At 46.2% G+C, this 27,478-nt stretch overlaps 1 long non-coding RNA gene across 1 annotated transcript in view; it reads right to left on the bottom strand.

Annotated features, from left to right (window-relative positions):
• LOC117357904 overlaps positions 1-27,478 on the bottom strand; it is a 41,922-nt gene that overhangs the window by 13,932 nt on the left and 512 nt on the right. Inside the window, exon 2 of the long non-coding RNA XR_004538895.1 lies at positions 14,175-14,265. This is a non-coding gene — a long non-coding RNA (uncharacterized LOC117357904). The remainder of the gene's footprint in view (positions 1-14,174; positions 14,266-27,478) is intronic.

Below are 27,478 nucleotides of genomic sequence, written 5' to 3'. Positions count from 1 at the left end.
CCGCACGGTACCGAAGAGGACGCTTCGTCAACCGACGAAGAACCCTCCATGATCGATACCGCCTCAAAACCAGAACAATCCTCTTTTTCTAAATTCCTTAGGGAGATGGCAGCAGCTCTTTCCATCCCCTTAGAGTCCGACTCTAAAAAGTCTCAGGCTTTCCTCGATGCCCTAGACTTTGAGCAACCTTCCAAGGAATTTCTAAAGTTGCCCGTCCACGATATCTTACGGGAAACTTTCTATAAAAACTGGGAGACTCCCCTCACTGTTCCCGGGGCCCCTCGCAAATTGGATAGCTTGTACCGGGTTATTCCAATCCCAGGGTTTGACAAACCTCAATTGCCCCACGAATCCCTCCTGGTGGAATCTACTTTGAAAAAGTCTCAGGGTTCCAGTGTATATGCCTCCACCCCTCCTGGCAGAGAGGGAAAAACCATGGATAAATTTGGTAAGCGCCTTTTCCAAAATGCCATGCTAGCCAATAGAGCCAACAACTACACCTTCCACTTCTCCTTCTATATGAAGCATCTGGTGCAACAGCTCTCCTCCTTACAGAAATATCTTCCTGAACGTAAGATCCCTCTTTTCCAGCAACATATTTCCAGCCTCCTCCAACTCAGGAAATTCATGGTTCGCTCCATCTACGACTCATTTGAGCTGACCTCTCGCGCATCTGCCATGGCGGTGGCCATGCGACGTTTGGCATGGCTGAGAGTCTCTGACCTGGACATTAACCACCAGGACCGCCTGGCTAACGCACCTTGTCTGGGTGATGAACTCTTCGGAGAGTCCCTGGACTCAACAACCCAGAAACTCTCAGCACATGAGACCAGGTGGGACACTCTGATTAAACCTAAAAAGAAGACTCCACCTGTTCGCACCTACAGACTGCAGTCTTCATACCAGCGCAGGTTCTCGGCCAGACCTCTCAACCCGCCTCAAAAGCAGCCTCGCCGACCTTGTCAACAGCATCAATCTCAGGCTCGCTCACAGTCTCACCAACCTGCCAAGCCTCTCCCTCCGTCAAAACCATCTCAGCCCTTTTGACTTTTTCCTCCAGGGCATAGCCAGTCTCCCACCATCATTGCCTCTTCCTCAGCCTATCGGAGGTCGCCTCCAAATCTTCCTCAGCCGTTGGGAGGTCATCACATCAGACCAATGGGTCCTCAACATCATTCGCCACGGCTACTCTCTCAACTTCCAGACTCTTCCACCAGACAATCCTCCCGTAGAGTCTGCTTCTCACTCCTCCCAAACCCCCCTCCTCCTGAGGGAGGTCCACTCCCTCCTTCTTCTCAATGCCATCGAAGAGGTGCCTCCGGACCAAAGGGGTCAGGGATTCTACTCCCGCTACTTCCTGGTTCCCAAGAAGACAGGAGACCTTCGTCCCATCCTCGATCTCAGGGACCTCAACAAGTGTCTGGTCAAGGAGAAGTTCAGAATGCTCTCCCTTGCCACGCTTTACCCTCTTCTCTCTCAACACGACTGGCTATGTTCCCTGGACCTCAAAGAGGCCTACACTCACATCCCAATCAATCCGACTTCACATCGCTACCTACGGTTTCAGATACAGCACCGTCACTATCAGTACAAAGTGCTACCTTTTGGCCTCGCTTCATCGCCCAGGGTGTTCACCAAGTGCCTTATTGTGGTGGCGGCCTTCCTCAGGTCTCACAACCTCCAGGTGTTCCCCTACTTGGACGATTGGTTGGTGAAAGCACCTACGTCTCCACTTGTGCTACAAGCCACTCATCACACCATCTCTCTCCTCCATCTCCTGGGGTTCGAGATCAACTACCCCAAGTCGCATCTGCTTCCCACACAGCGACTTCAATTCATTGGAGCAGTCCTCGACACCACACTAATGAGGGCGTTTCTCCCCTCCGACCGTCAACGGACACTGCTCCACCTCTGTCGTCAGGTGCTCCTTCATCACTCCATCCCGGCCCGTCAGATGATGGTCCTCCTGGGCCACATGGCCTCAACGGTCCATGTGCTTCCTCTGGCGCGACTCCACCTCAGGACACCTCAATGGACTCTTGCCAACCAATGGTCACAGACCACGGATCTTCTTTCTCATCCCATCTCTGTGACATCGTCTCTTCAGCAATCTCTTCAATGGTGGTTGAACTCCTCCAATCTTTCCAGGGGTCTACTCTTCCATCTGCCCCCTCACTCCATGATCATCACCACGGATGCCTCCCCCTATGCGTGGGGAGCTCACCTGGGAGATCTACGCACCCAGGGACTCTGGACCCCTCAGGAGCGTCAACATCACATCAATTTCCTGGAACTCAGAGCCATGTTCTATGCTCTCAAGGCCTTCCAGCACCTTCTCTGCCCTCAGGTCCTTCTCCTGTGCACAGACAATCAAGTCGCCATGTACTACATAAACAAGCAAGGCGGCACCGGATCTCGCCTCCTTTGTCAGGAGGCTCTCAGCATCTGGACCTGGACCACGGCCCGCAATCTCTTCCTCAAGGCTGTCTATATCCAGGGCGAACAGAACTCCCTGGCCGACAATCTCAGCCGCATCCTTCAACCTCACGAGTGGACTCTGGACCCTTCAACACTCCACTACATCTTTGCTCGCTGGGGCACTCCGCAGGTGGACCTCTTTGCAGCGCCTCACAACCATCAGCTACCCCAGTTCTGTTCCAGACTCTTCTCTCCTCATCGTCTGACCCCAGATGTATTCCTGCTCGACTGGACGGATCGGTTCCTCTATGCCTTTCCTCCACTACCTCTGATGTTGCGGACGTTATCCAAACTCCGCAGGGATAGGGCCACCATGATTCTCATCGCTCCTCAGTGGCCTCGCCAACACTGGTTCTCCCTCCTGCTTCAGCTCAGCTCCAGGGAGCCCATTCCTCTTCCTGTGTTTCCTACTCTACTTACGCAGCAACGTCAGTCTCTACTGCATCCCAATCTGTCTTCGCTCCACCTGACAGCTTGGTTTTTCTTGGGCTGACCTCTCCAGAGAATCTGTCTCAGCCTGTCCGTCGCATTTTGGATGCCTCCAGGAAACCGGCCACCCTCCAATGTTACCATCAGAAGTGGACCAGGTTCTCCTCTTGGTGTCTACTGCATCATCACGATCCCACCTCATTAGCGGTGGAAACTGTACTGGACTATTTGCTCTCTCTGTCCGATGCTGGCCTCAAGTCTACCTCAATCAGAGTCCACCTCAGTGCCATCACTGCGTTTCATGAGCCTATCCTCAGAAAACCTCTCACGGCTCATCCACTGGTTTCCCGGTTCATGAGAGGCCTCTTCAATGTCAAACCACCTCTGAAGCCTCCTCCTGTCGTCTGGGACCTGAATGTGGTTTTATCAGCCCTCATGAAACCCCCTTTTGAGCCTCTTGCCACAACTTCGCTCAAACTTCTCACATGGAAGGTGCTTTTCCTCATTGCCATCACCTCTGCCAGGAGGGTTAGTGAGATGCATGCACTGGTCGCCGATCCACCGTTCACTGTTTTTTCACCATGACAAGGTGGTTCTGCGTACCCATCCTAAATTCCTTCCCAAGGTGGTTTCGGCTTTTCACCTCAACCAGTCCATTGTGTTGCCTGTCTTTTTCCCTAAACCCCATTCTCATCCTGGGGAACAGACGTTGCACACGCTGGATTGTAAGCGTGCCCTTGCATACTACCTTGACCATACCAGGGCTCACCGCTCGTCCCCTCAGCTCTTTCTGACCTTCGATCCTAACCGTCTAGGTCGTCCTGTCTCTAAACGGACGCTTTCCAACTGGCTTGCTGCCTGTATTGCGTTCTGTTATGCTCGGGCCGGTCTCTCACTGGAAGGTGCTATCACGGCCCACAGGGTCAGAGCTATGGCTGCTTCTGTGGCTTTCCTCCGTTCTACGCCCATCGAGGAAATCTGCAAGGCTGCCACTTGGTCCTCAGTTCACACGTTCACTACTCACTACTGTCTGGATGCTTTCTCCAGACGGGATGGACACTTCGGCCAATCTGTTACAAAATTTATTTTCCTAATGGCCAACCATCCCTCCTCCCTCTCTGTTAGCTTGGAGGTCACCCATGCGTTAAGAATATGCTGCCTGCTTGTCCTGGGATAAAGCACAGTTACTTACTGTAACAGGTGTTATCCAGGGACAGCAGGCAGATATTCTTACGTCCCACCCTCCTCCCCGGGTTGGCTTCTTAGCTGGCTTATCTTAACTGGAGACCACGCTCTCCTCCGTTGGGCGGGAAGGCACTCGCGCATGCGCGGTGCGGCCAACTAGAACTTTCTAGTTAAAAAGGTCCGTACCGGGGCTCCGTCGGTGACGTCACCCATGCGTTAAGAATATCTGCCTGCTGTCCCTGGATAACACCTGTTACAGTAAGTAACTGTGCTTTTTGGCCCCTTTGAAGATGGTCATTACAAGACCTTCCTGATCCCAAAACACTGTGGCCATAACCTTTCCTGCTGACTTTTAGGTCTTGAATTTCCTTGGCCTTGGAGAACCTGAGCATCGCCATTGCACAACTTTTGGTTTTTTTTCTCAGGAACATAGTGGTGTAACCATGTTTCATAAACAGTAACTTATGACTTTTAACAAGTTCATAGAGGTGTGTCTCCCAGGAACGAAACCCACTTGGTCTTCATGGATCAGCTCAGGAAGAAGAGCATTAAGGTGTGAAGCTAGGACACCAGCAAGAATTTTAATATCTTGGTTCAGGAGGCATATGGGTCTGTAAGATCCTAATTGTTCCAGGGGTCTGCCTGGTTTTGGTAAAATTATAACATGGGCTTTACTGTGAGTATTCCCTGGTGGGGTTACCGACTGCAATCCCATAAAGTAGGCCTGTAGATACTGTAATGTAACCGGGGTGAGAAGTTTATAAAATTCCGGACCAAACCCATAAGGGCCCGCAGTTATGGCTAGTTAAAGCTTGCCTATAGCTGTCCAGATTTCCTTCCCGCTAATTGGTTGGTTAGTATCTGCCTCTGTTGTTCCGACACCTTGGGGAGAGCACATTATAATTGAAATTATAAAATTGCAAAACCACCAAAAAATTAAATTTGAATTATTTAAAGTTCTTTAAGCTATGTATGGGTAATTGTAACAACGGTGAAACTAAAGTAGATAGAATAGATTTGCTAATCAATGCAATGGATATGCTTATTTTTGAGTGTAAATTAACTCAAAATGAGTCTCAATAGTTGACAAGCAAACATGCATTTCATCATCCATCATCTGCAATGGTTCTCTTTTTTTTAAAAAATTTCTCTCGGAACTGAAAATCCAAGTTCGCAAAGATAAGAAAAATCCAAACAATAACAAAGCCTTGATTGCTTTGTTGCTCAATTTAGGGATAACTACTGCATAAAAAATAAAAGTAAAATTACTTGCCATTAGTTTTCAAGGACCAATCACATCAAAGAATGATGCTTGTCTGGGCGGTTTTATTAGGCACACAGATGTTCAGAACATTGACAGACTCTTGCATACACAACATACATGTCATCTATTCTAATGTATGCTTATGAAGGGAATTTTTTTTTAAAGTAAACTTCTAGAATCTCTCATGGCACACCCAGAATCTCTTCAGCGCAGTTTAAGAGACACTGCTCTAAACCCTCTCCTGGTATAGACTAGTGCTGCCCAATTCAAGGAAAAAAATTTTAATTCGATTCGATTCAGCCTATAGAATAAATGATTTGATTCAATTTTCCTGCCCAATTGGATGTTTTTTTTTCCAAACATCCTGGTGGATTTATTTTATAGCCTCTTCACCCCCTTTGCCCTCTCCTACCCACACTGGTCCTGTGGTGTAAACAAAATAAACAAACAAAAAATACTTTTCCTCTCTCTATTAAATCCTAGCTCACGTTTGCGGTCCAACACCAGCTCTGGAAGGATATACATTTCAAATCTGACATATTGTAATCACAAAACAGAAAATAAAATTATTTTTCCTACCTTTTGTTGTCTGGTCATTTTTCAAATCTTGTTGGTCCCATGTCGGTCTGGTTGTCTTCTGATCAGGCTCTCCTTCTTTCTTCGTGCTAATCATCCATCTTCCATCTCTGTCCTCCCCTTCTGTTTCCCTTTCCTTACCCGGAGGTCTGGCATCTTTCCTTTTTTTCATTTCCATCCCCCTGCAGCTGCAGCGATGGACCCCACCATCTCTCCTTTTCTCATCTACCCTTTCATCTAGCATCTCTCTTCTGTGTCCCTATTCTTCTCTCCAGTTCTTCTTTCTCTCCTCCTTACCTCCTGTATCCCCTTCCCCAGGTACAGGCTTTCTCCTACTATCTCTCCTGCCATCCTGCCCACCTACTTTGGAGCAGTAACTGTCCCTCTTGTACCCTTCCCCTTGTGGTCTTTCATTTTTCTCTCCCTCTCCCTCTCTCCATTAGTCCAGAACCTCTCCTCTGCTTTCCTCCCCTTCTTTTTGGTTTGGTCTCTCTCTTCCCTTCATTTCACCCCAGGTCTGGCATCTCCCCTCCCCTCTCTTACTCCTTCCTCCTCCTCCTTCTGCACAGGCCTGCCTCCCCACTGCCAAAGGAACTCTTCCTCCTACTACCCCCTCTGCACAGGCCTGTCTCCCTGCCCTGAAGGCCTGCTTCCCCCCGCTGTGAACGAACGCCTGCAAGCCTGCACCTTCCCTGCTCTTACCTTCTTAACGCTAATAGGGCAGCTAGCGATCCCTGCAGCTGCCCGTGGTCCTCAGCGGCACATTCTCTCTGCCACGATCCTGCCGCTGACGTCAGAGCAGGGGCAGGACGAAGCAGGAAGAATGTGCCGCTGAGGACCACGGGTAACAAAATGAGAAGAAAAACTAAAAATCTTGTTGACGTGTTCTAAAATATCTTTTTTGTGCTAAAGTCAAATGTTAGCTCACACGAAAATAACTTATCTTTTTCTATCTATCTATATAGATAGAATTCAGCAATAATCTGACCCTTGCAAACATTTGAAGAGGAATAATAGATTAAACATGTAGAAAAGTTCTTGGTTACTTGGGGCAAGAACCACTCAGTTGTTGAAAAGAATACTTGGTTTAGCAGCTGCTTACTGTGCGAAGCGGGCGCTGGCTCCTTCTCAATCCTCGTCGTCGTTGCCTTGGCCCGGGGCCGCCAGCAGCTCGGCAAAGCAGGCGGGCGGGCCCGGGGGCGCATGCTGCTTGGCCTGCCGCTTCTCACGTTGCTTGTCCTGGATCTTGCACATGTCCTCGCCATACTTACAGAACGTGTGGCCGAACTTGGCCCAGACTTTGTACGGCACCGTGATGGAGTTGCGGTAGGTAGGCTTCACCTCGCTCACACGCAGGAACACGCCGTACTTGTTGGTGCCCACGTCAAAGAAGCACTTGTTGTCCACCGTGAGCGACGTGCCCTCGGGCAGCTCAGCCGGCTCCTCTTCCACGCCGTAGTCGTCGATGAGCTTGGCCAGCACGTCGCAGAACTCAATGGTCTGGCCCTGCGCCGTGCCCAGCCCTGGCCCGTGGTTCAGTGTCTAGCAGCCGCCCTGGTTCTCCTTCAAGTCCAGGTATGACTTGTGGTTCTTACAACCAGGAACTCCTCCTGCGCCGCCTCCTGCCCTATTAGCGGTAATGAGACAGAAGCAGGCAAGCTGAGGGAGGCCTTTCTGACCGACACTTCCCCCTCAAGCAGGAGCAGCAGCGGATGGCCAGCAAGAGGCAGCGCTGCAGCTCCTGCTTTAGGAAGGCATGGGGGAAGGGTCAGCCATTGAATCGAGAGGCTGATTTTTAAAAAAAATTGAATTGATTCACCTGATTCGAATCGGTGAATCAATTTGAATCGTGAATCGGGCAGCACTAGTATAGACACTCCCTGACCTTCAGCCTTCCCCACTTGTATGTCTAGCACCTCTGTCCTTTCCCTCCAACCCCCTTGCCTTGCCTCCAGCCTTGCCTCCAGCCTTGCCTCCAGCCCTCCTGCAGTTCCAAAAATTTTTCTTTCCTTCCAGCCCCACTCCCCCTCCCCCAACCTCTTCCTTTGCAGATCTAGCCCCAAGCAAGGCCAGTAAGAGAAAGAGGTTGATCTGTCTTAAACAAAACTCCCTAGGCTAAATCTAGAAAGGAAAATGGCTGAAGAATTGCTGGCAAAAGAAAGTCTGATTACATTACACCCCTTCATAAAGTTAATTATATAGGACAGCCACCTTTTGTCTTGGTATTTGATTTTGTATTCTGCTGCTCACTCTCTCCAATCATATCTGCAGCACTTGTTCCAACATTTCATCTAATTTTTCTGGACACCTTCAAGATATGATGTTTGGTAGCACCAGTCTGAGATTTGGTTGGCCCATGTGCTTAAGGCCCCATCACTAGGCCTCTCCTGCCAGTTTGGGGGAGGTTGTTGGCAGGAGGGCTTGGGCTCCCTCCTGCCAGTCATTGTGGGGTTCAATAAATTTACTACTTTACTCTGGTTAATGAATACCTTCCCTATCCCCAGGCAAATATTTGTATGTTAATATTTATTTATTTTTTTTCATTTCCTAGTATCAAGCCCTATCACCAGGGAAATCTTATGTAGTTCTTCCTATTATTGGAAGAACTGACGGTAAGCCAATCATGGAGCGGAGCAGGACCAGGCATTAAGCACAAAGGTCATGTTCCTGCCTTATGCACCGCTCTGCAGGGAGAAAGGCAGCTGTCCAGCACCGACTATGCCAGTTTAAAAAAAGGTAACGGGAGGAGGTGTATTGGCTCCATAAGATAGAAACATAGAAAGATGACGGCAGAAAAGGGCTATAGCCCATCAAGTCTGCCCACTCTACTGACCCACCCCATTAAGTCTGAGTACTAATGACCTAGTTCCTTAACTCGACCCTCGTAAGGATCCCACTAGGGCATCCCATTTATTCTTAAAGTCAAGCACGCTGGTGGCCTTGATCACCTGCTCTGGAAGCTTGTTCCAGTGATCTACAACCCTTTCTGTGAAGAAATACTTCCTTACGTCACTATCGAATTTCCCTCCTCTGAGTTTGAGCGGATGCCCCCTTGTGACCGAGGGTCCTTTGAGAAAGAAAATGTCTTCTTCCACCTCGACACGTCCCATGATGTATTTAAATGTCTCAATCATGTCCCCCCTCTCCCTGCGTTCCTCTAGAGTGTAGAGCTGCAATTTGTTTAGTCTTTCTTCGTACGAGAGACCCTTGAGCCCCGAGATCATCCTAGTGGCCATCCGCTGAACCGATTCAACTCTAAGCACGTCTTTACGGTAATGTGACCTCCAGAATTGCACACAGTACTCCAGATGAGGTCTCACCATGGTTCTGTACAGTGGCATTATGACTTCAGATTTGTGGCTAACAAAGCTTCTATTGATACATCCCATAAGTTGCCTTGCTTTGGATGAGGCCTTCTCCACTTGTTTGGCGGCCTTCATGTCTGCACTGATGATTACTCCCAAGTCTCTTTCTTCTGAAGTCCTAGCTAGTGTTTCTTCATTTAAGGTGTAAGGTTTGCAAGGATTTCTGCTACCGAGATGCATAACCTTACATTTCTTAGCGTTGAAGCCCAGCTGCCATGTCGAGGACCAGTTTTCCAACGTAAGCAGATCCTGCGTCATACTATCCTGCAGATTGCTTTCACTTACTATATTACATAGTTTGGCGTCATCAGCGAATAGAGTTACTTTACCCTGAAGTCCTCGGGTCAAGATGCACCCACTTTTCCACCCCCTTTTTAAGCAACAAAGCAATCAAGGTTATCTTTGCGAACTTGGATTTTCAGCTCTGACAGAAATTAAATTGAAAAAAAAAGAAAAGAACTGCAAATGCTTATTTGCTTGTCGACTATCGAGCCACATTTTGAGTTAACTTGCACTCAAAAACAAGCACATCCATCACCTTGATTAGCAATTATATTCTATCTACTATAGTTTCACAGTTGTTAGTTACCATACATAGCTTAAAGAACTTTAAATAAATAACTCTCAAATTTAATTTTTTGTTGGTTTTGCAATTTTATAATTTCAATTATAACGTACCACAAAACCATTTGTTCCATTTAGTGTGCCGGAGCTAAAAAAAAAAAAAAGTTTGAGAGACAATTTGACAGGTGGAAGCTAGAAGGCGGCATCTTCTCTAGTAGTCTCCCAACATGCAGATGCAGGCAAAGGGATGACTATCTTGTGATTAGAGATGTGTCTTACGGCTCTAGCAGAATAATAAGTGAGGACATATTGTGATAGTATGCTCTGTGTGCAAGTATCATAAGTTTAAATTTGCAGATATTTGAATCAACTTAGATAGTCCCACACAGACTACATTTCCATAATCCAAATTAGATATCAAAAGTGCATGCAACCGTGTATGTAGGCATGCATCCTCCAAAACAAAATGCCTAATTGGTGTAATAAGCAAAAACCCATTTGCACCAAGTTAGTGACCTGGTCCTCAACCTCAAATATTACGTGGTAATCAGAATCCCTAGATATTTAAATATAGGTAGAGTTCTGGGATGCAATACCCTCTCACACAAAAGATTGCATTATATGACACTGGACAAGTGGAGTGGCATTAAAAAAAAGTCCAAGTCCCTTTTTCGACTAAGGCCCTAGGTGACCAAAGTACGCAGCAGGGAAATGTCCATTCTTGGGGGGGAAAAAAAAAAGTCCAAAATGGGTTTGTTTGTTTTTTTAGAATGGCCTATCTGTATGTTCGCCCAAGTCCCAAACACCCAAAACAAGACCTTTTAGGCATGGGAGGGACTAGTCCTTTGCCTAAAGCTACAATTCTTTAGCTGGCGTCTGTCATAAGTGCAGGTTAGAGAATCATGGAATCGTTCCCCCCCCCCTTCTAACGCAACAATCATGGCAGGAGGGATGCCCAGTTCCTCATGCCTGAACTTGCCATGATCCCCCGCAACCTTCACCAGCAGGAGTGATGCCCAGTCCCTCCTGCTAGACACCCCCCTCCCCCACCAAGGTAGGCTGAACTACCTCTTATCTTTTGTAGTTGACTGATTGGAGGGACCTTTCCAGCCTCTGGCTGGCAGGCCCGCCTTCCCCAAAATGCCGGACCTTCCCCTTCTTGGTGCATCATGGGATGCACTGGGGAGGGGCCTAAGGTCTTGATTGGGCCAGGTGCTTAAGGCTCCTCCCATAGGCCTAACTCCCAGTGCATTCTTGCATGCGCTGGGAATGGCCTAAGATTCCGATTGGCCAGATCCCTTAGGCCACCCCACTTATACGTTCTGTCCAGATAACCTGTCAAACTTTTCGATTATGGCTGCTGGACAACTAAGTTTAGGTCTAACCTCATTAACTTTGATAAGTGCTTTGGTGTAGAGGTGCCAGCTACAGGAGCCAGCAAATCAGACTAGATGGGTATGGATACAATATAACCCAGGGCTCAACAGTGAAGAATAAGAAATGCTAAAGAACATCATTTAAAGATGGTATAAAAAAAAAACTTTTGTCAATTTTTGAGGGCTTATATATATCAGGCATGTCTTTTCCATCCAGTGAAGCCTTTTCCACCCTCCCCATTCCTAGCTCATTTCTTATAGTCCTCATTTATAATCAATTATTCTAATTAGGACAACAGGAGAACTTTTTATTACATATTCTCACTATATTTAATTACCTGTTAAGACTCAAATGCTAAATAAAAACATACAATATAATCCTAAAGCTATACTAGTCTAATATATTCCTAGTAGTTTAATAGGGTTTAATTAATCAGCCCGATAATAAGATGCAGACAGTAGTCCAGCAGCAAGAGGAGTGCTATCCAGTCTTTTGCACTGTTGCGTGTATGATTTCCCTCTTGGCAAGAAGTTATAGGTGTGTGCTCACTGCAAAGAGCTCCTAGCTCTCAGAAATCGAGAACATTCCCTTGAGGCTACAGTAGCAAATTTGGAGGAGCTGAGGAAGACAGAGAAGTACATAGAGGAAATCTACAGGGATATTGTACAGAAGTCCCACTTCCAGTCCCCTGTGCTGCCTTGGAGGAGGGAGGTCTCCTAAAAGGACAACATCACTCTGGAGAAGTAGGAGCCAGGACCTGCCCACCAGGTGATGCAATATCCTCTCGCACTGAGGATGTCTCTCCAGGTGCTTCTGCTTAAGTGGGAACAGCTGTTGTAGCTGGTGATTTGGTTATTAGGTATGTAGATAAGATTTTAGATAGTGCTTGGTACATGTACTCATACGTAACAATGACATAGGAAAATCTCTGAGGCAAGTTCTGGAAGTCAAATTTAAAGCTCTTGGGTAGAAAGCTGAAATCCAGATCCTCCAGGGTAGCATTTTTAGAAATGCTCCCAGTTCTACACAAAGGACCCAAGAGGCAGGCAGAGCTCCAAAGTCTAAATGCTTGGTTGAGACAATGGTGCAGAGATGAGGGATTGAGCAGGGATTAGCTTTGTTAGGAACTGGGCAACCTGCGCTAACGTGTAAAAATGAGAGAGAGTAGCTTTTAAACTGAGATGAGGGGGAAAGCCGTCAGTCGCCCAGGAGCGGATGGTTCAGTGTGGAGTATCCTTGAAGGATACTATTAAAACAGGATATTTAGGGAGTCCCAACAGAGAGATTTCAATAATGGTGAAAGAAATACAGGAGTGTTTAAGAGGAAGGCAAAGTAAAGGGCTCAAATTATCCCTGTCATTTCAACAGCCTGTAGCGCTAAATGCTCCGATGCTCATAGACTTCTATGAGCATCGGAGCATTTAGCGCTGTAGCGATAGAAACCTCTACCACAACTTAGTAAAATGGGGGGGGGAATAGATAGCAGTGTGGAATCCATATGGATAGAAATTCCATTTGTGAAAGGAAAGAATATATAGGTAGCATTATATTATCGGCCCCCAGGACAGAATGATCAGATGAAGAAATTTTTTCAGAGATGAGGAAAGCTGGCAAATTGGGCAACAGTATAATAATGGGTGATTTTAATTACCTGTACAAATGTAGGATCACTTTAACTAATTAATACAAATGCAACATAGTTCAAGTAATAAGAGCAACAATACCCAGCGATAGAATAGTAAGGGGGCATACCTCCTGCCAATCTCGGGGGGGGGGGGGAGAGGAGGGTGTCCCCTGCTGTCGCAGCCGGCTGTGCTTATCACTGCAGGGCAATTTCCCCCAATCAGCTAAGCTGGCAGGACTCCCTGAAGCAGTGGCTTTGGGGTATCCTGCCAGCTCAGCTGATCAGGGATTCCCATGCTGTGATCAGCTGATGACAAGTAGTGTCTACTGTCAGGTTGGGAAATGTAGGCCAGCATTTTCTAGGCCTACATTTCAGGCATCTGTCTCCCGCTATGGAGATGCGTAGGAAAGCTTAACCCCACCCAAGGCCACTTCAGAGAGAAACCATGCCCCGCCTTGGGCATGCTTAAGCGTCCCTATGTGTCTCTTTAGACACAATACACATGCCTAAAATTTAGGCATCTGTCCTCGCAGAGTATTTTTAGAAACATGCAACCCAATTGGCTGGTGAGAAGATGGTAGGACGTCTACTGCTACCTACAATCGGGACACCGTTTGGAGAATCATCCTCTATGTATTCAGGTACTCAAGTATTTCTCCCTATCTGTTCTGGTGAGCTCACATTCTGACTAACGTACCTGGGGTAATGAAGTGTTAAGTGACTAGCCCAGGGTCACAAGGAGCAGTGCACGCTTGAACCTGCAACCATAGGGTGCTGAGACTGCAGCCTTAACCACTAGCCACTCTTCCAGATGGGCCAATATTGTTATTTGTATAGTCTAGGGGTGGGTAACTCCGGTCCTCGAGGGCCGGAATCCAGTCGGGTTTTCAGGATTTCCCCAATGAATATGCATGAGATCTATTTGCATGCACTACTTTCAATGTATATTCATTGGGGAAATCCAGTCAAATGAAACATTTTGATTCAAAAGTAAGCTCCGATTTGTCTGAGCTTTCATAGTAGTTGAACGATCTTAGTAGTGACTGCTTGTACTTGAAGTATGAGAGTGAGGAAATTGTCCAGAATTACTCCCAAAATTTTAAGCTAAGATTCTAATGAATACACAGTTCCTTAATGGAAAGTGGATTAAATTAAATATTCAATATAAAAAATATGGTTATCTTCCTATTTATTTATTTAACTACTGTTGCCCATGATTCCAACATATTTAGCCTCATTTAATATCAGGAATTAAACATTTGTTGGGAGTAGCATTGCTAAGCATAAGTGGAAAAGGCAGATGGCTACTCACCAGCACTGCATACTATCATCATGTGACCAGGCCGGGTGGTATTACTCTTCACATATCACCCCCTGGTCCTTCAGTTTACTACCACCAGGTTCTGTTAACACAAAACATAAACATATAGGGTTAAACACCTTCATTTGTTACAAAATTATTATTAAATGGATGGAACTCCACCAATAAGCTATATCACGCTCAAAGAGAGGAATATAACTTATAAAGAAACTAGTGTTTAAGCCCGTTATATTAACGGGTGCTAGAATATATGGCTGGCTGTCTTTCTTTATTTATGTCTCTCTCCCTGCTCCTGTCTTTCTTCCTTTCTTTCTGTCTCTCTCCCTCCTGCAATTTTTCTCTCTCTCTCCCTGGCACCCTTTGTCTGTCTGTCTTTCTTTCTGTCTCTCTTTTGTCCCCTGTCTGTCTTTATTTCTGTCTGTCTCTCTCCCTAGCCTCCTTTGTCTGTCTGTATTTCTTTGTGTCTCCCCCCCACCCCACTTTCCTTTGCAGAAGCAGCAGTGATATTTTCCTTCCCCTCCAGATCCCTGTGAAGTAGTAGCAGCATTTCCCCTCATCCACCCCCATTCCCTTCTCTTCCCCCCCCACCACTTTCCTTTGCATAAGCAGCAGCGTTATTTCCCTTCCCCCTCCAGGTCCCTGCTGAGTAGTAGAAGCATTTTCCCCCACCCCCCATTCCCTTCTCTTACCATGAGCTGCCCTGCTCCGTTCGGCCCCTCCCCCTTCCCTTCCCGCGTGCTGGCCTGCTGCTGCTGAAGGTTTTTTTCGGCGACTCCTCCTGTTAAATTTCTAATCCTGTTAAAACTCCCCCCCTTCCCGCAACCGCTCCTGTTCAAAGCGGCCTGCTGAGGTTCGCGGCCGGCTGTAACGAACCTCGCAGGCCGCTCTCCAACTCGGTAGCATGTTCCCTCTGACGCGATCGCGTCAGAGGGAACGTGCTACCATGTGGAGAGCGGCCTGAGAGGTTCGCTACAGCCGGCCGTGAACCTCAGCAGGCCGCTTTGAACAGAAGCAGTAGCGGCTGTTGCGGGAGGATAGGGGGGGTGGGGGAGTCGTTGACGTGCAGGCCACTGTGAACAGGAGCGGCGGCAGGACCATGAGGCGGGAGTGAGCTGTTCGGCTTCCCCTATCTGGGGAAACCGCCGTGCCGAGGAGAGCCGGGAGTGAGTTTTTCAACTTCCCCTATTTGGGGAAACCGCCATGCCGAACTCATCTGCGCGTCGGGAGTGAGTTGTTCGACTTCCCCTATCTGGGGAAACCGCCGTGCCGAACTCAGCTGCGCATGGGGCCGTAGTAAGCGCGGGGCATGCTGCACTCTTGGCGGCCACGGACATACGGATCATGGAAGCACGCCGATAAGAATGTGCATGCGCCGCCTACGGTTTTATTATATAGATATGGGGAAAATTAGCTTGCTTGATTAAAATTTAGCTCTATAATAATAATGTATTAAGTTAAAAAGACCAGGATTCAAAGCATTTGCAAACAAACTAGAATTTTATTTCTCACCAAACAAGATTAAGCATAAAATTAAAATCATGTTTCCAATACAGCAGGGACAATATATCAAAAGAGTCAGAAAAGAAACTTAGCTGTAATTGAGAGACTGACTCAAGTAAATTAAACCACCAAACGAGAAGGAACCACTATACAGTAACTCAGCTCAGAGACATAAAACTCTGAAGAGGGGGAGGTTACCCCCTCTTGGGGCAAGAGTTTATCATCCAATCATAGCATAATTATTGATAAAAGCGGATCCAACTCAAAGGTGTGAAGGTAATTGATAACTGTATATATAGCTCTTAATAGTAATGCTTTCAAAAAGGATTTCCAAAAAGTAATTGCACGCAGGTTGTCACTAGAAATATGAAAGCTTCACTTAGCTTGTTTGCAAAGAACAGCTCATCAGGGTCCCGACGTGGCCCTGTTTCGGTGTCTGCTTCAGGAGACCCCGACGACTGAGAGTTGAAAATTGCTAAAGAGTCACACCATGTTCAAGTTCAATAACTGTGATCGGTCAAAAATTGAAAAGTTCCTCACTTCACCAAGTTGGACCATACCTCCCGCCCTTGCTCACCGCTGCTGTCGCTGATCCTCCTCTTCGGGGCAGCCTGCGATTGTGGCCGGCTTTGGTGGGCCTCGCAGGCCGCTTTCCAGCCTTGGTGGCACGTTCCCTCTGACGCACGGGATCGCGTCGGGGGGAGCGTGCTTCCGGGTTGGGGAGCGGCATGTGAAGTTCACTGGGTCCGGCCACCACAATCGCGGCCTGCTTTGAAGAGAAGCAGGCCAGGTAAGCAGGGGGATTAATTCAGGGAGCCAGAGGGAGAGGGAAAGGGGCCGTGGAGAGATAGGGAGAGGGAAAGGGGGCTGCTTTGGGGGAGGGGTGTGCTAGAGGGAGACAGAAGGGGCCATGGAGAGATAGGGAGAGGGAAAAGGGGCTGCTTTGGGGGGGGAGGTGTGCTGGGGACAGACAGTTTTGCTCTGGGGGCAGACAGAAGGGGCCATGGAGAGACAGGGAGAGGGAGAGGGAAAGGGGGCTGCTTTGGGAGAGGGATGTGCTGGGGGAGACAGAAGGGGCCATGAAGAGATAGGGAGAGGGAAAGGGGGGCTGCTTTGGGTGGGAGGTGTGTGCTGGAGGCAGACAGCTTTGCTCGGGGGGGGGGGGGGGAGACAGAAGGACACAGACAGCAGCCAAGGAGAGAGAGATAAAGAAACACAGACAGACAGACACTCTATTCTAGCACCTGTTAATGTAACGGGCTTAAAGACTAGTCTGAAATAAAAGCTATTAGTAAGCTAATGCTGAAAAATTCCATGTCTTGCATTTAGCCACTTCAGCCACCAGGTGCTGCTGCTTCTGGCGGGTCGATTTCACGGCCAGGATCGCCTGGCTGTTCTTGTACTGCACCAGCTGCAGCATGATCTCGGCGTTCCAGCCCAGTCCTCTCTGACCCTCCACTGGCCCTGCAGGTCTTCAGCAGCTTCCGGTGCCATTTACTGGTCCTTCCACCGGACTGCTCCTCAGCCCTTTGGCTAATGTTCCCAGAGTCTACCAGGCTGCTTACTGGGAAGTTTTCTACCAGCTCACAGTGTCATCACTGGTCTGTCCGCCAGTCCCACTGCCGATCAGCTGCCCAACCCCCTCAGCCTTGGACTCTGCCAACTCTCCCAGCTGCCTCTTGTGGGGCCACTGCCAGTCCCTCACTCCCTGGCTTCTTGGGTCCCCATCTCTGGTTGTCAAGCCTGAGCCATGTCCTGACTCCAGGCTCTACCAGGCCCTCTAGCTACTTCTTAGCTCTTTCCTGCTGGTGTATAGGTCCCTGTAGACCCTCCCACCATAGAGCCAGATCTCTCTGCTGGTGTATAGGTTCCCACAGACTCTACCACCACCTGGCTTTCCACTGCAGCTGTACCAGTCCTTCCTGTCAGGACCGATCAGCCTGGCCACTGCTCTACTGCACCAGGCCCCCAGTCAGCAGTGGATTTATCAGGAGTCGGGCCAGTATTTCTCCTCCCACGGGTCACCCAGCTCCCAAAGGAGCGCCTGCTTTTTCTAGTGATCTGCCTGGGAGTTGTCCTTTTCAGCACCACAGCTCAGATCCCAGCAGCATTTACAGCTCTAATGCAAATCAGCTAGGCTCCTTCTTTTAGCTGCTCAGACTCCCTCTGGTGGAATGCCAGTGACAGGGAACTTCATCCTGTTACACATACATAGTACGTTTGAAAGGCAGCTGACCGTTAGATAGAAAACAAGGCATGTTAATCTCCTGAGGCAGTTGCCACCAAAATGAAAAGAAAAGGAGCGACAGCAAGAACATTTAGCTCTGAAAAGGGGCTCCACATGAGGAGGCTCTGTGGTTGTTGTAACTCTGGATAGGAGCCCTAGTCTGTTAGGAGATAGAGAAACACAGTTCCAAAAATCCATAACAGGCAAAGTTCTCAGCAATAAAATTTCCTTTGTGAGAGCAAAAATAATTAGAAGCCATATACTTGTGAATCATGTGTCCCACCAGGAATCCTCTTGAATAGACAAATGTCAGCCTCATAACACTTCCCAAAGTCGCTACACCAGGTATGAGTGGAGCTAGATAGGGGGGAGGGGAAGGGAACCAGCACCACTGGATGTCACCCAGGCTCAGGAATGAAGGACCCAGTACGTCCAGGTATGATCCATTTCCAACAGATAATTAGTTATAAACCCTGCTTAACTGACACCTGGACAAACTAAGTCAGGAGCTGCCAGCCAAGTAAGTACCAGACAGGAGCTGCACAATCTGACCACCATCCATTAGGAAACGGAGGGTATTTGTGATCTGGATTGGCCACTGTAGAGACAGGATACTGGGCTAGATGGACCAGTATGGCTATTTTATGTTCTTATGTTATTCTCTGTAGATTCTTGCTAAAAGATCTGTTTGTAGATACTATACTCCCTCTACGTGTACTTCAGTCATTGGCTTCCTAAAGTTGCAGTGCATATCTGACTAGTACATAACACAAAATTAAAATGTCAATATCCCTAGCTATTTCCTGACTATCCTTGCCTGTAATCTAACTAATTACTTTTAGCCTGATCTTTATCTCTAAGTTATTTTCTGGTTACAAACAAGAGCTGTCAGAAATAATATTCCTATTTTTTCTTTCACACCTATCACACAACAGTATATCAAATTTTATTTTAAGAAAAGTAATTTTATTCTCAATCACTACTACTACTACTATTAATTATTTCTATAGCGTTACCAGAATCACACTTCAAGATCTTTGACTATCTTCAAATCTGCTTCTGCCAAATGACAATCTCAAACTGAAGCAATACTCTAGAAGCAGTTCTGTGTGAAGTAGCACAAATTTTCTCTCTGTAGCTTTCAACTGCTTCAACAGTCATAGATTTCTTTGTATTTGATCAATAAAACAAGTTAATAATTTCTCTTACATATTACCTCTGATACTTACACTTATTGAGGATATATATTGACCAACATATATGCTCTCTCTCTCAAATTCAGTCAATTAAAAAAAGTTAGTTCTCACCAATAATAAATGATATTTTATTATCATTAGTCTTTAAAAGCCTAACAACCTCTTATCTTCTCTAAATTTCTAACTGTACTTCTCAATCTGAAATTTACCCACTTACCCAGGTAAAAGAAATACTCTCTTTACACATATCAGCTCTATTTTACTCACGCATGTGCACATTTGGTCCAGGAATTGAATGGGCTTTGGTTCATTTACCGTGGCAACATCGCTACCATAACTCTGGAAAAGGGGCTCTAAGGGGCACTTTAGTGTGCGCTAAATGCTTCAAAGACTTCAGCGGATCCAGAACACTGCGGCTAGGTTGATCTTCGCTAAAAGCAAATTCGATCATGTTTCCCTGCTTCTGTCAAAACTTCACTGGCTTCCGGTGATTTCTAGGATTCACTTTAAATGTACCTGCCTAATATTCAAGATTCTACATGGCATTCTTCCTCCCCTAATTCCACTATCCTGGAATTTTTTGAGACCTGACACTACCAGATCCGCCCACATATTCAAACTATCTTTCCCCTCGTTAAAAGGCATATGTATGCAGGTAAATTAGGGAAATCCCTTTTCTTAAAATTCACTGAACTTTGGAATAACTTCCCTGCCCTGCTGCAGAACCTAGGCTCATCCAATTATTCTGAAAGCATCTGAAAACCTGGCTTTTCTCCAAAACGTAAAGCTATCTATTTAAAATGTAAAGCTAGCTATCCTCTTCATAACTTCTAATTTCTTATTATGTCCTTCCCTCATTTATCGAATTACCTGTAAACCGTGCCGAGCTCTGTCTTTATGGAGATGATGCGGTATACAAACTTAAGGTTTAGTTTAGTTTAAATGCTAAGAAGCCTGCAGGTATAAAATAGGCTCCTTAGTAAAACCGCCTCTACAAGAATCTTTCCCTAGAAGACTCAGCATATCAGTAGCTTCTCTCTTCTGTTGCAGCTCCCCAAACTGTCTGAGATAAGTACAATGACTACTGGAGACAGGTAGTGGGCTGGTGGGAAGTTCGCTAATGCTCAGGCAGTATTGCAGTGAACTGAAGCAATCTCTGAATGGATGAAAGGAAGGGCTTGTGCTGAAGAGAATTCTTAATTGTATTTGTAGTAACTAAGATAGAGAAACACTTCCTGCTCCAATGTTAATAAAATATATCATAAAATTGCACTCTATAAAATGGTTTTGTTCCCTAAGTGGGTTTATGTGATGCAGACATTTCCACTGTATATTACTAATAAGGATATTAATATGTATTATACTATATTATGCAAATTTCTTTGGAATAATAGAAAACCCCATATGATTCTTGCTCAATTATCTCTACCTGTGGGGTGGGGGGACTGGTGCTTCTGGGTTTGAGGAAATATAACATAGCCTGCCTTCTTAGACACCTGGTGGACTGGATCAAGAACACCCAGTTTTGCACACCTGTCACTCTTGAGCAACAACTGATGGCTCCTACTCACCTGATGTATTATCTTCATGCTATGCGCCCTTATCGGATTTTTCCCACAAGGAGTCATCCTTTGCTGAGATCCATGAGACAATGTTGGCAATGGTTGTGTAAGCACATGCATCTGCCTTTTACCTCCACGGTTCTGTTGCCCCTGTGGGGTAATCAAGATCTGGATCCTGATGCTTCCAAACTTTACTTGCAGAGATGGAGTGATCGGGGTATCTGCTATGTGCGAGATGTGGTGTCTGCGGATGGAGTGCTTCGATCTTTCCAGGACCTTCAGGCGAAGGGTTACTTGAAGGCTACAGATTGGCTTTTCTACCATCAGGTGTCTCACTATCTCCAATCTTTAGATGCTGCTACTTTGAACGAAGATATGGTGGATGTGGTGTGTGAGACCTTGACTCTGTCCCACCTGACTTGGATCAGTTTATCTTTTCATTAAGTCAGTCTGGGCAGCTTCAATACACATTGGGACTATGAGGTGGTGGCAGCTGTGTGGATCCAGGATCTCTCCCCTTCTGAACATGTTATGGGAGATGGCGTTCGTCTTCTTATGATACATCTTCCTTGGCTGACTTGCTCCATTGTGCTGCAGGCGCAGCAGTTCAAGTTTCTTTTGCGGCTGAATGTGTGTCCTTACCGGGCCTATGTTTCTGGGTATGCCTCTCATGCTCGGTGTCCTAAGTGCCAGTCCACCCCTGCTGGCTTGCTTCATATGTTTTGGTCTTGTGACCGCATTCAAACATTTTGGTCTTTTGTAGCACTGTATCTGCAATCTGTTCTGCATAAACAGATTATTTTCTGCTCTTTTCTTAGGTGGTTAATCTAAGTTTGTCTAGAGGGGGAAATTTGTTACTGCAAAAAGCCTCCTTAGTGGCCCGGAAATGTATTCTTTTGTTGTGGCATCAAGCTGAGGTGCCTACCCTTACTATGTGAAGAAATGAAATGTTCACTTTGTTAAAATTTGATTATCTGGATGTCCGAAGGGGTGGTCCTGGTCCATGGAGGAAATTTAGGAGAATATGGGCTCCTGTTTAGGAGGGACTGTCCCATACAACCAGAAGTTTGCTTTTGAACTTTTGACAGTGGAGGGGGGGGGTTGTCTTTTGATGAGGGGTTTGGATCTTTTAGGTCTTTATGAAGGAATAACACGGAAGGCCTTACTGGTTCTGCTATTTTCTAATTGTTTGCTGTTGTGTTGTATGTATTTCCAGAAAACTTAATAAAATTATATATACAGTGCTCCCCCGGTCATTCACGGTCCCAGTCATTAGCAGTATTTTCCGACCGGGCAGGAAAGGGTAGCCAAAGAGGCAGGAGAGAGCAGCTGGAGCACCGGCGAGTGAAGGAAATTACATTACATTACATTAGTGATTTTTATTCCGCTTGTACCTTGCAGTTCAAAGCGGATTACATATGAAGAGAACTGGACATTTCCAGGAGGGTACATGACATTGGAGAATACAGATTGAGGGTATAGACCTAATAACAGAATGAGGGTAAAGACTTAACATTGGAAGATAAATCAGGTTACATTACATTACATAGCAAGTAGTCTGTTTCCATACGTTGGTAGATAGTCGGTTTCGGTAGGATAATTTAGGTTTCAGGTAGCTTTCTTTGCCTTTCGTTTTTTTTAATTGGTCGATTGAGGGTATGGTGCCAGGGAGTGAGCAGAGCCTGGTCGGAGTAAGTGGGGAAGAGGAGAGGGAGATTAGGTAGATTGTTTATAATTTTTGAACAGCAGTGTTTTGATTTCTTGGGGAAGAGGAGAGGGAGATTAGGTAGATTGTATGTACTTTTTGAACAGCAGTGTTTTGATTTCTTTACGGAATGCTTTGAGGTCAGATGTTGTGGTTAGCAATCTGGTGATGGAGGGTTCGAGTTTTGCTGCATGTGTTGCTAGGAGGTTATCATAAAGCTTTTTGCGATGAGTGCCTTTGAGTGGTGGGTATGAGAATGGTGTCAGTGTTCTTCTTGTTCTGGGTGGAAGGTTACGGTTTAGGCGATCGTTTAGATAGGCAGGTGCAGTACCGTTAATTACTTTGAAGAGTAGATAGGATAGTTTGAATTGAATTCTGGCTCGAATCGGTAGCCAAAGTGAGTCTAGGTAGGCATTGGTGATGTGGTCAAATTTTCCGAGGGAGTAGATTAGTCTGAGAGCTGTGTTCTGAACGGTCTGTAGTTTTTTGATCATGTTTGTGGGGCATGGTAGATATAGGATATTGCAGTAGTCCACAAGACCTAGTACCAGGGATTGTACAATGATCCTATGGTGTTCTTTGTCAAAGAATTTCCTTATTTTTCTTAAGTTGCGCATTGTGAAGAATGCTTTTTGGGTAGTTTTGATGATTTGAGTCTGCATAGTGCAGCATCTGTCTATCAGCACTCCCAGGATTTTGAGTGAGGTCTGGATTGGGTATTTGGTTGCTATAATTTCTAAGTCTGTTATGGATGGGTTTTTGTCCGTTTCAAGCATTAGGATTTTGGTTTTGTCCGAGTTTGGTTTCAGTTTGTGGTTTGTCATCCATTTTTCTACTTCATCTAGTATTATTTCCAGGTGTCCTGTTGAGGTGTGGTCTTGGGTTTCGAAGGGGAGGAGAATAGTTATGTCGTCTGCGTAGCTGAATGATGTTACATTTAGGTTGTCTAAAGTGGTACCGCGGGAGGAGATGAAGAGATTGAATAGAATGGGCGATAGTGGAGACCCCTGCGTGTCGTTTGTCTTGACTCTGTACGTTCTTGTTTTAAGGAATCCTTGGAACCAGTTGTAAACCACCCCAGAGATCCCTATTGCATCAAGTATCTGGAGTAGTATGGTATGATCAACTAGATCGAAGGCGGTGGAAAGATCTAGTTGGATAATTAGGATCCTGTGTCCTTTACTGAGGTATTGTCGGGCTATGTCTAGTAGTGTTGCTAGTAGTGTTTCCGTGCTGTGGTAAGATCTAAATCCTGATTGAGAGGAGTGAAGTATATTATGGTCAACTAGGTAGTTGGTGAGGTATTGAGCCACAAGTCCTTCAATCAGTTTGACATATAATGGGATCAACGCGATAGGTCTATAGTTGGTAGGAGTGTCTATAGGACCTTTTTGGTCTTTCAGTAGGGGTGTGATTATAATCTCTCCAAGATCTTGTGGGAATTGGCCTTCTATGAGAGTGCTTTGTATCCATTGCATGAGGCTGGTTTTGAATTTAGGGGAGGCGTTTGTAAGCAGATACGATGGGCAGTAGTTCAAGTCGCATGAGGTGTGGCTGTATTTTTTGTATAGTCGGTTCAAATCAGGCCATTGTAGAGTTGGGAAGGTGGTCCATGTTCTGTCTGCAGATATGGCTTCTTCCGTTGTGGGGGTTGTTATTATCTCATCGAGTTTGGTAGTTGAGTTGTTGAAGGTAGTTCTGATTGTAATGATCTTGTGTTTGAAATGGTCTGCTAGTTGGGAAGCTGTTGGTGGTTTATTGCCTTGAGTGGCAAGGAATGGGTTTGTGTCCGTAAGTTTTTTTTTACTAAGTTGAAGAGTGTTTTTGTGTCGGAGGTGTTTGTGCCAATTAGTTTAGTGTAGTATGTTTTGCGCTTTTCCTTAAGTTTGATGTTATATAGTTTGATTTGGGTTCTCCAAGCGGATTTGGTTTGATCATTTTTCTTTTTTCTCCAAGATCTTTCAAGTTGTCTGCAATGCCTTTTTAGTAGGAGGAGTTCGGAGTCGAACCACTTGTCTGAAGGTCTGCAGGTTCTGTGTTTGTTTTTTTTCTGGGGCTAGCTCGTTCAAGGTTGTTTCACTTAGGGTGCGCCAGTGATTTACGAAGTCTGTAGGGTCAGTGGGGACTATTACAGGGTCCACTTTATCCCAGAATGTGGCAGGTTCAATTTTCTGTCTAGATTTGAAGGTTGTTTTTTGTGGCTTGGATTTTATGTTATTTTGAGGCCAGTTGATGGTGAAAGTGTATTTGTGGTGGTCTGACCAAAGAGAGGGATGCCAGGTACCATTGGTGATGTGAATATTTGGGGTGTGGAGGTTATGAGACGTGAATGCTGCTATATCGAGTTGGTGGCCTTTTTCATGCGTGGGTTCAGGATTGAGGATCTGGTAGGATAGGGCGTCGAGGTATGAGAGTATATCGTCTACTTGTTTGGATGTGTGGTCCTCGAGGTGGAGATTGATGTCTCCTAGGAGCAAATTGTATGTGGAGGTTAGAGAGTTCTGGAATAAGAATTCTTCGAGTTCAAGTTTTGAGGTGTTCCATTTTCCTGGAGTGATGTAGCATAGCAGACAGTTCAAGGTGCCTGTGAGTGTGTTGTCGGAGAGTTGGCATGCAAGAAGGTCTAAGTGAGGGGTTGAGTGGTTTGTGTAGAACTTTTAGGTTGAGGTTGTTTTTTACTAGAATAGCTAGTCCTCCCCCTCGTTTGTTTTCTCGACAAACCATCTCTAATTTGTACCCTTTGGGGCAGAATTCGGTTATGCATGGGTCCGAGTTGGATGTTAGCCAGGTTTCGGCTAGGAAGAGACAGCTTAGTTGTTCTTTAATCAGCCAGTCTTTGATTAGATTTGCTTTTGGGCTAATAGATCTTGAAATCACTTGTGGTATGCTCCGATCGCCTCTTCCTGCACTAAAGTCGGGCCTCACCAATCAGGAGCTGCGTGTACCGATCAAAGAAAGACAATATAAGTTGATTTTTTCATCTATCTCATAATATATATTTTTTAAAGTCAAATCTAATAAAGCACAGTGCTTGGTTCATTCAAAGGAGGTTTTTTAGCCAGTAAAGTGAACGCTCCACCACCGCTATTCCACCATTGTGGAGGTGGGAGGGCCCCTGTCTGAGGCTTTTTCCTCCGTTAGAAATGGTCTTCTGGCTTGTGCTGTGGTGCTATTGACATACCATTTGATACAGTGCATTTCATCATTGTGAAAGTGTTTTGTTTAACAAAACATATGTAGAAACATACTTGTGCCAAAAGAGACCAAAGTGAATTGAAAGGCCAGAACACCATGAGCTAAATTAACCCTAATGTTGTCACTGTGAAAACAATGAGGAACAGCAGGTAACCAAAAAAGAAATACCTTGTACATAAGGTTCACTGATGCGGGAGCAGTCACACTGTGGACAGATCAAAACAGAGGTCTGTAAGACGCAGGGGTAGGGAACTCCCGTCCTCGAGAGCCGTATTCCAGTCGGGTTTCCAGGATTTCCCCAATGAATATGCATGAGATCTATTTGCATGCACTGCTTTCAATGCATATTCATTGGGGAAATCCTGAAAACCCGACTGGAATATGGCTCTCGAGGACCGGAGTTCCCTACCCCTGACTTAGAGCGAGATAAAAAAAACACCAAAGGGCTAGATTCACTAACCTTAACTTCAGGATCCTGACGCATGCTTTTCCTGCGCCAACTGTCCTGCTCTCAAGCCGGCCCTTGAAACCCTGCCTCCCTTCTCAAACCCAACACCGGTAGAGCTGACATTTTACTTTTGTTTGTAGCCCAGCGAGCCCGTGGTTTTAACCCGCAGGTTAAAACCATGGGCTCGCAGTGCATGGAAGGACAGGAGAGATTCAGGGACAAGTAGGGCGGCAATTTGGGGCAGAGCAGACAGGAGAAATCTGGGGAAGAGCATCGGAATGGCAGGCTGGAGAGATTTGGGGCAGCAGAGAGCAGGGTTTCAATGGAGCTGGAGAGTCGGAAAGACGTTTTCGACTAGTCCCCAGCAGTCGCTTGTTGGGTTGATCGGTCAGCCCAGTCGGTTTCAAAAATTTCTTTGGTGAATCGTGTCCTTGTCTACTTTGCATGCTTTTCCCTTCATTTGCATGCATGGATTGGAAGCGGATCACAGGAGAGGTTAGTGAATCGGGCCAGAGGGAAATCTGGTCGCAAAGGGGTTGCAAACCGATCGCTACACGATCGGTTTGCTTAATGAATCTAGCCCAAAGTCAGGCTTGTTAATGTGTGCCAGACAAGGTCAATTAGGCAGCAAAAAGTAAAGTGTTAGAGAAAAAAAAGCAGAGTGATGCTGTTCGGCCAAAGCTTCCCTCTGATGCGAACCGCCCAGGTGGAAACAGGAAGCTGCATCAGAGGGGAAGCTTTGGGCTGAGCACCACTTGCAAAATTACAGTTACCGATTTTACCTGCATTGCTTGCTGATCTTACTTTCCATCGGGGGGAGGGGGCCCGCGTTGCCGATCGATGCAGGGGGAGGGCCTGTCGCTGTTTTGAAAAATTTTTTTTGAGTGGTCTGTTTGTCCTCCTTCAGTGACCATTTCGGGCCCTAGGAACGTGCCTACCCTTTAATCCAGCCCTGCATACTAGTTGTTTTTGGCTTGTGTGGTTAGAGCTGATATTCAGTGGCACTGCTTGATCATTGAATATTGACAGCTGTTCAGCATCATGATTTAAGCAGGCATGAGCCTCTCACTTAAACCATGCTGAATAGTGACCCCATAATAATTAATGGCAGAAAAGACCAACATAGACCATTTCAAAGCTGCAAAGTTACACAGTTCGAATAGGGAGGTCAATCCTGGTATTTATGGGACTGATTTTGAACAGATAGAATTAGGGTCTACAACTACTACCACACAGGGGATGCAAGGTCAACAGGATCGACCAGAAAATCTCTCTTCTGGAAAGAAAATGGCAATTCTGTAAAATGGTTAGGGTTATTGTAATTGCTGCTTTCTGTAAGTAACTATTCCACTTCCCCATTGGACTTGCAAAAAGTAATTTCACTGCTGTTTTGAGCTCCCACAATATAAAACTATGCTTTAATAGGCCAAAGCTAGAGCTTTGATCAGGCTGCTCGGTTGAT

This window comes from Geotrypetes seraphini, chromosome 3 (assembly GCF_902459505.1).
Source record: "Geotrypetes seraphini chromosome 3, aGeoSer1.1, whole genome shotgun sequence".
NCBI classification, from domain to species: Eukaryota; Metazoa; Chordata; class Amphibia; order Gymnophiona; family Dermophiidae; genus Geotrypetes; species Geotrypetes seraphini.
The sequence above is the reverse complement of the archived record's forward strand: the minus strand, read 5'-3'. Positions and strand labels throughout refer to the sequence as shown.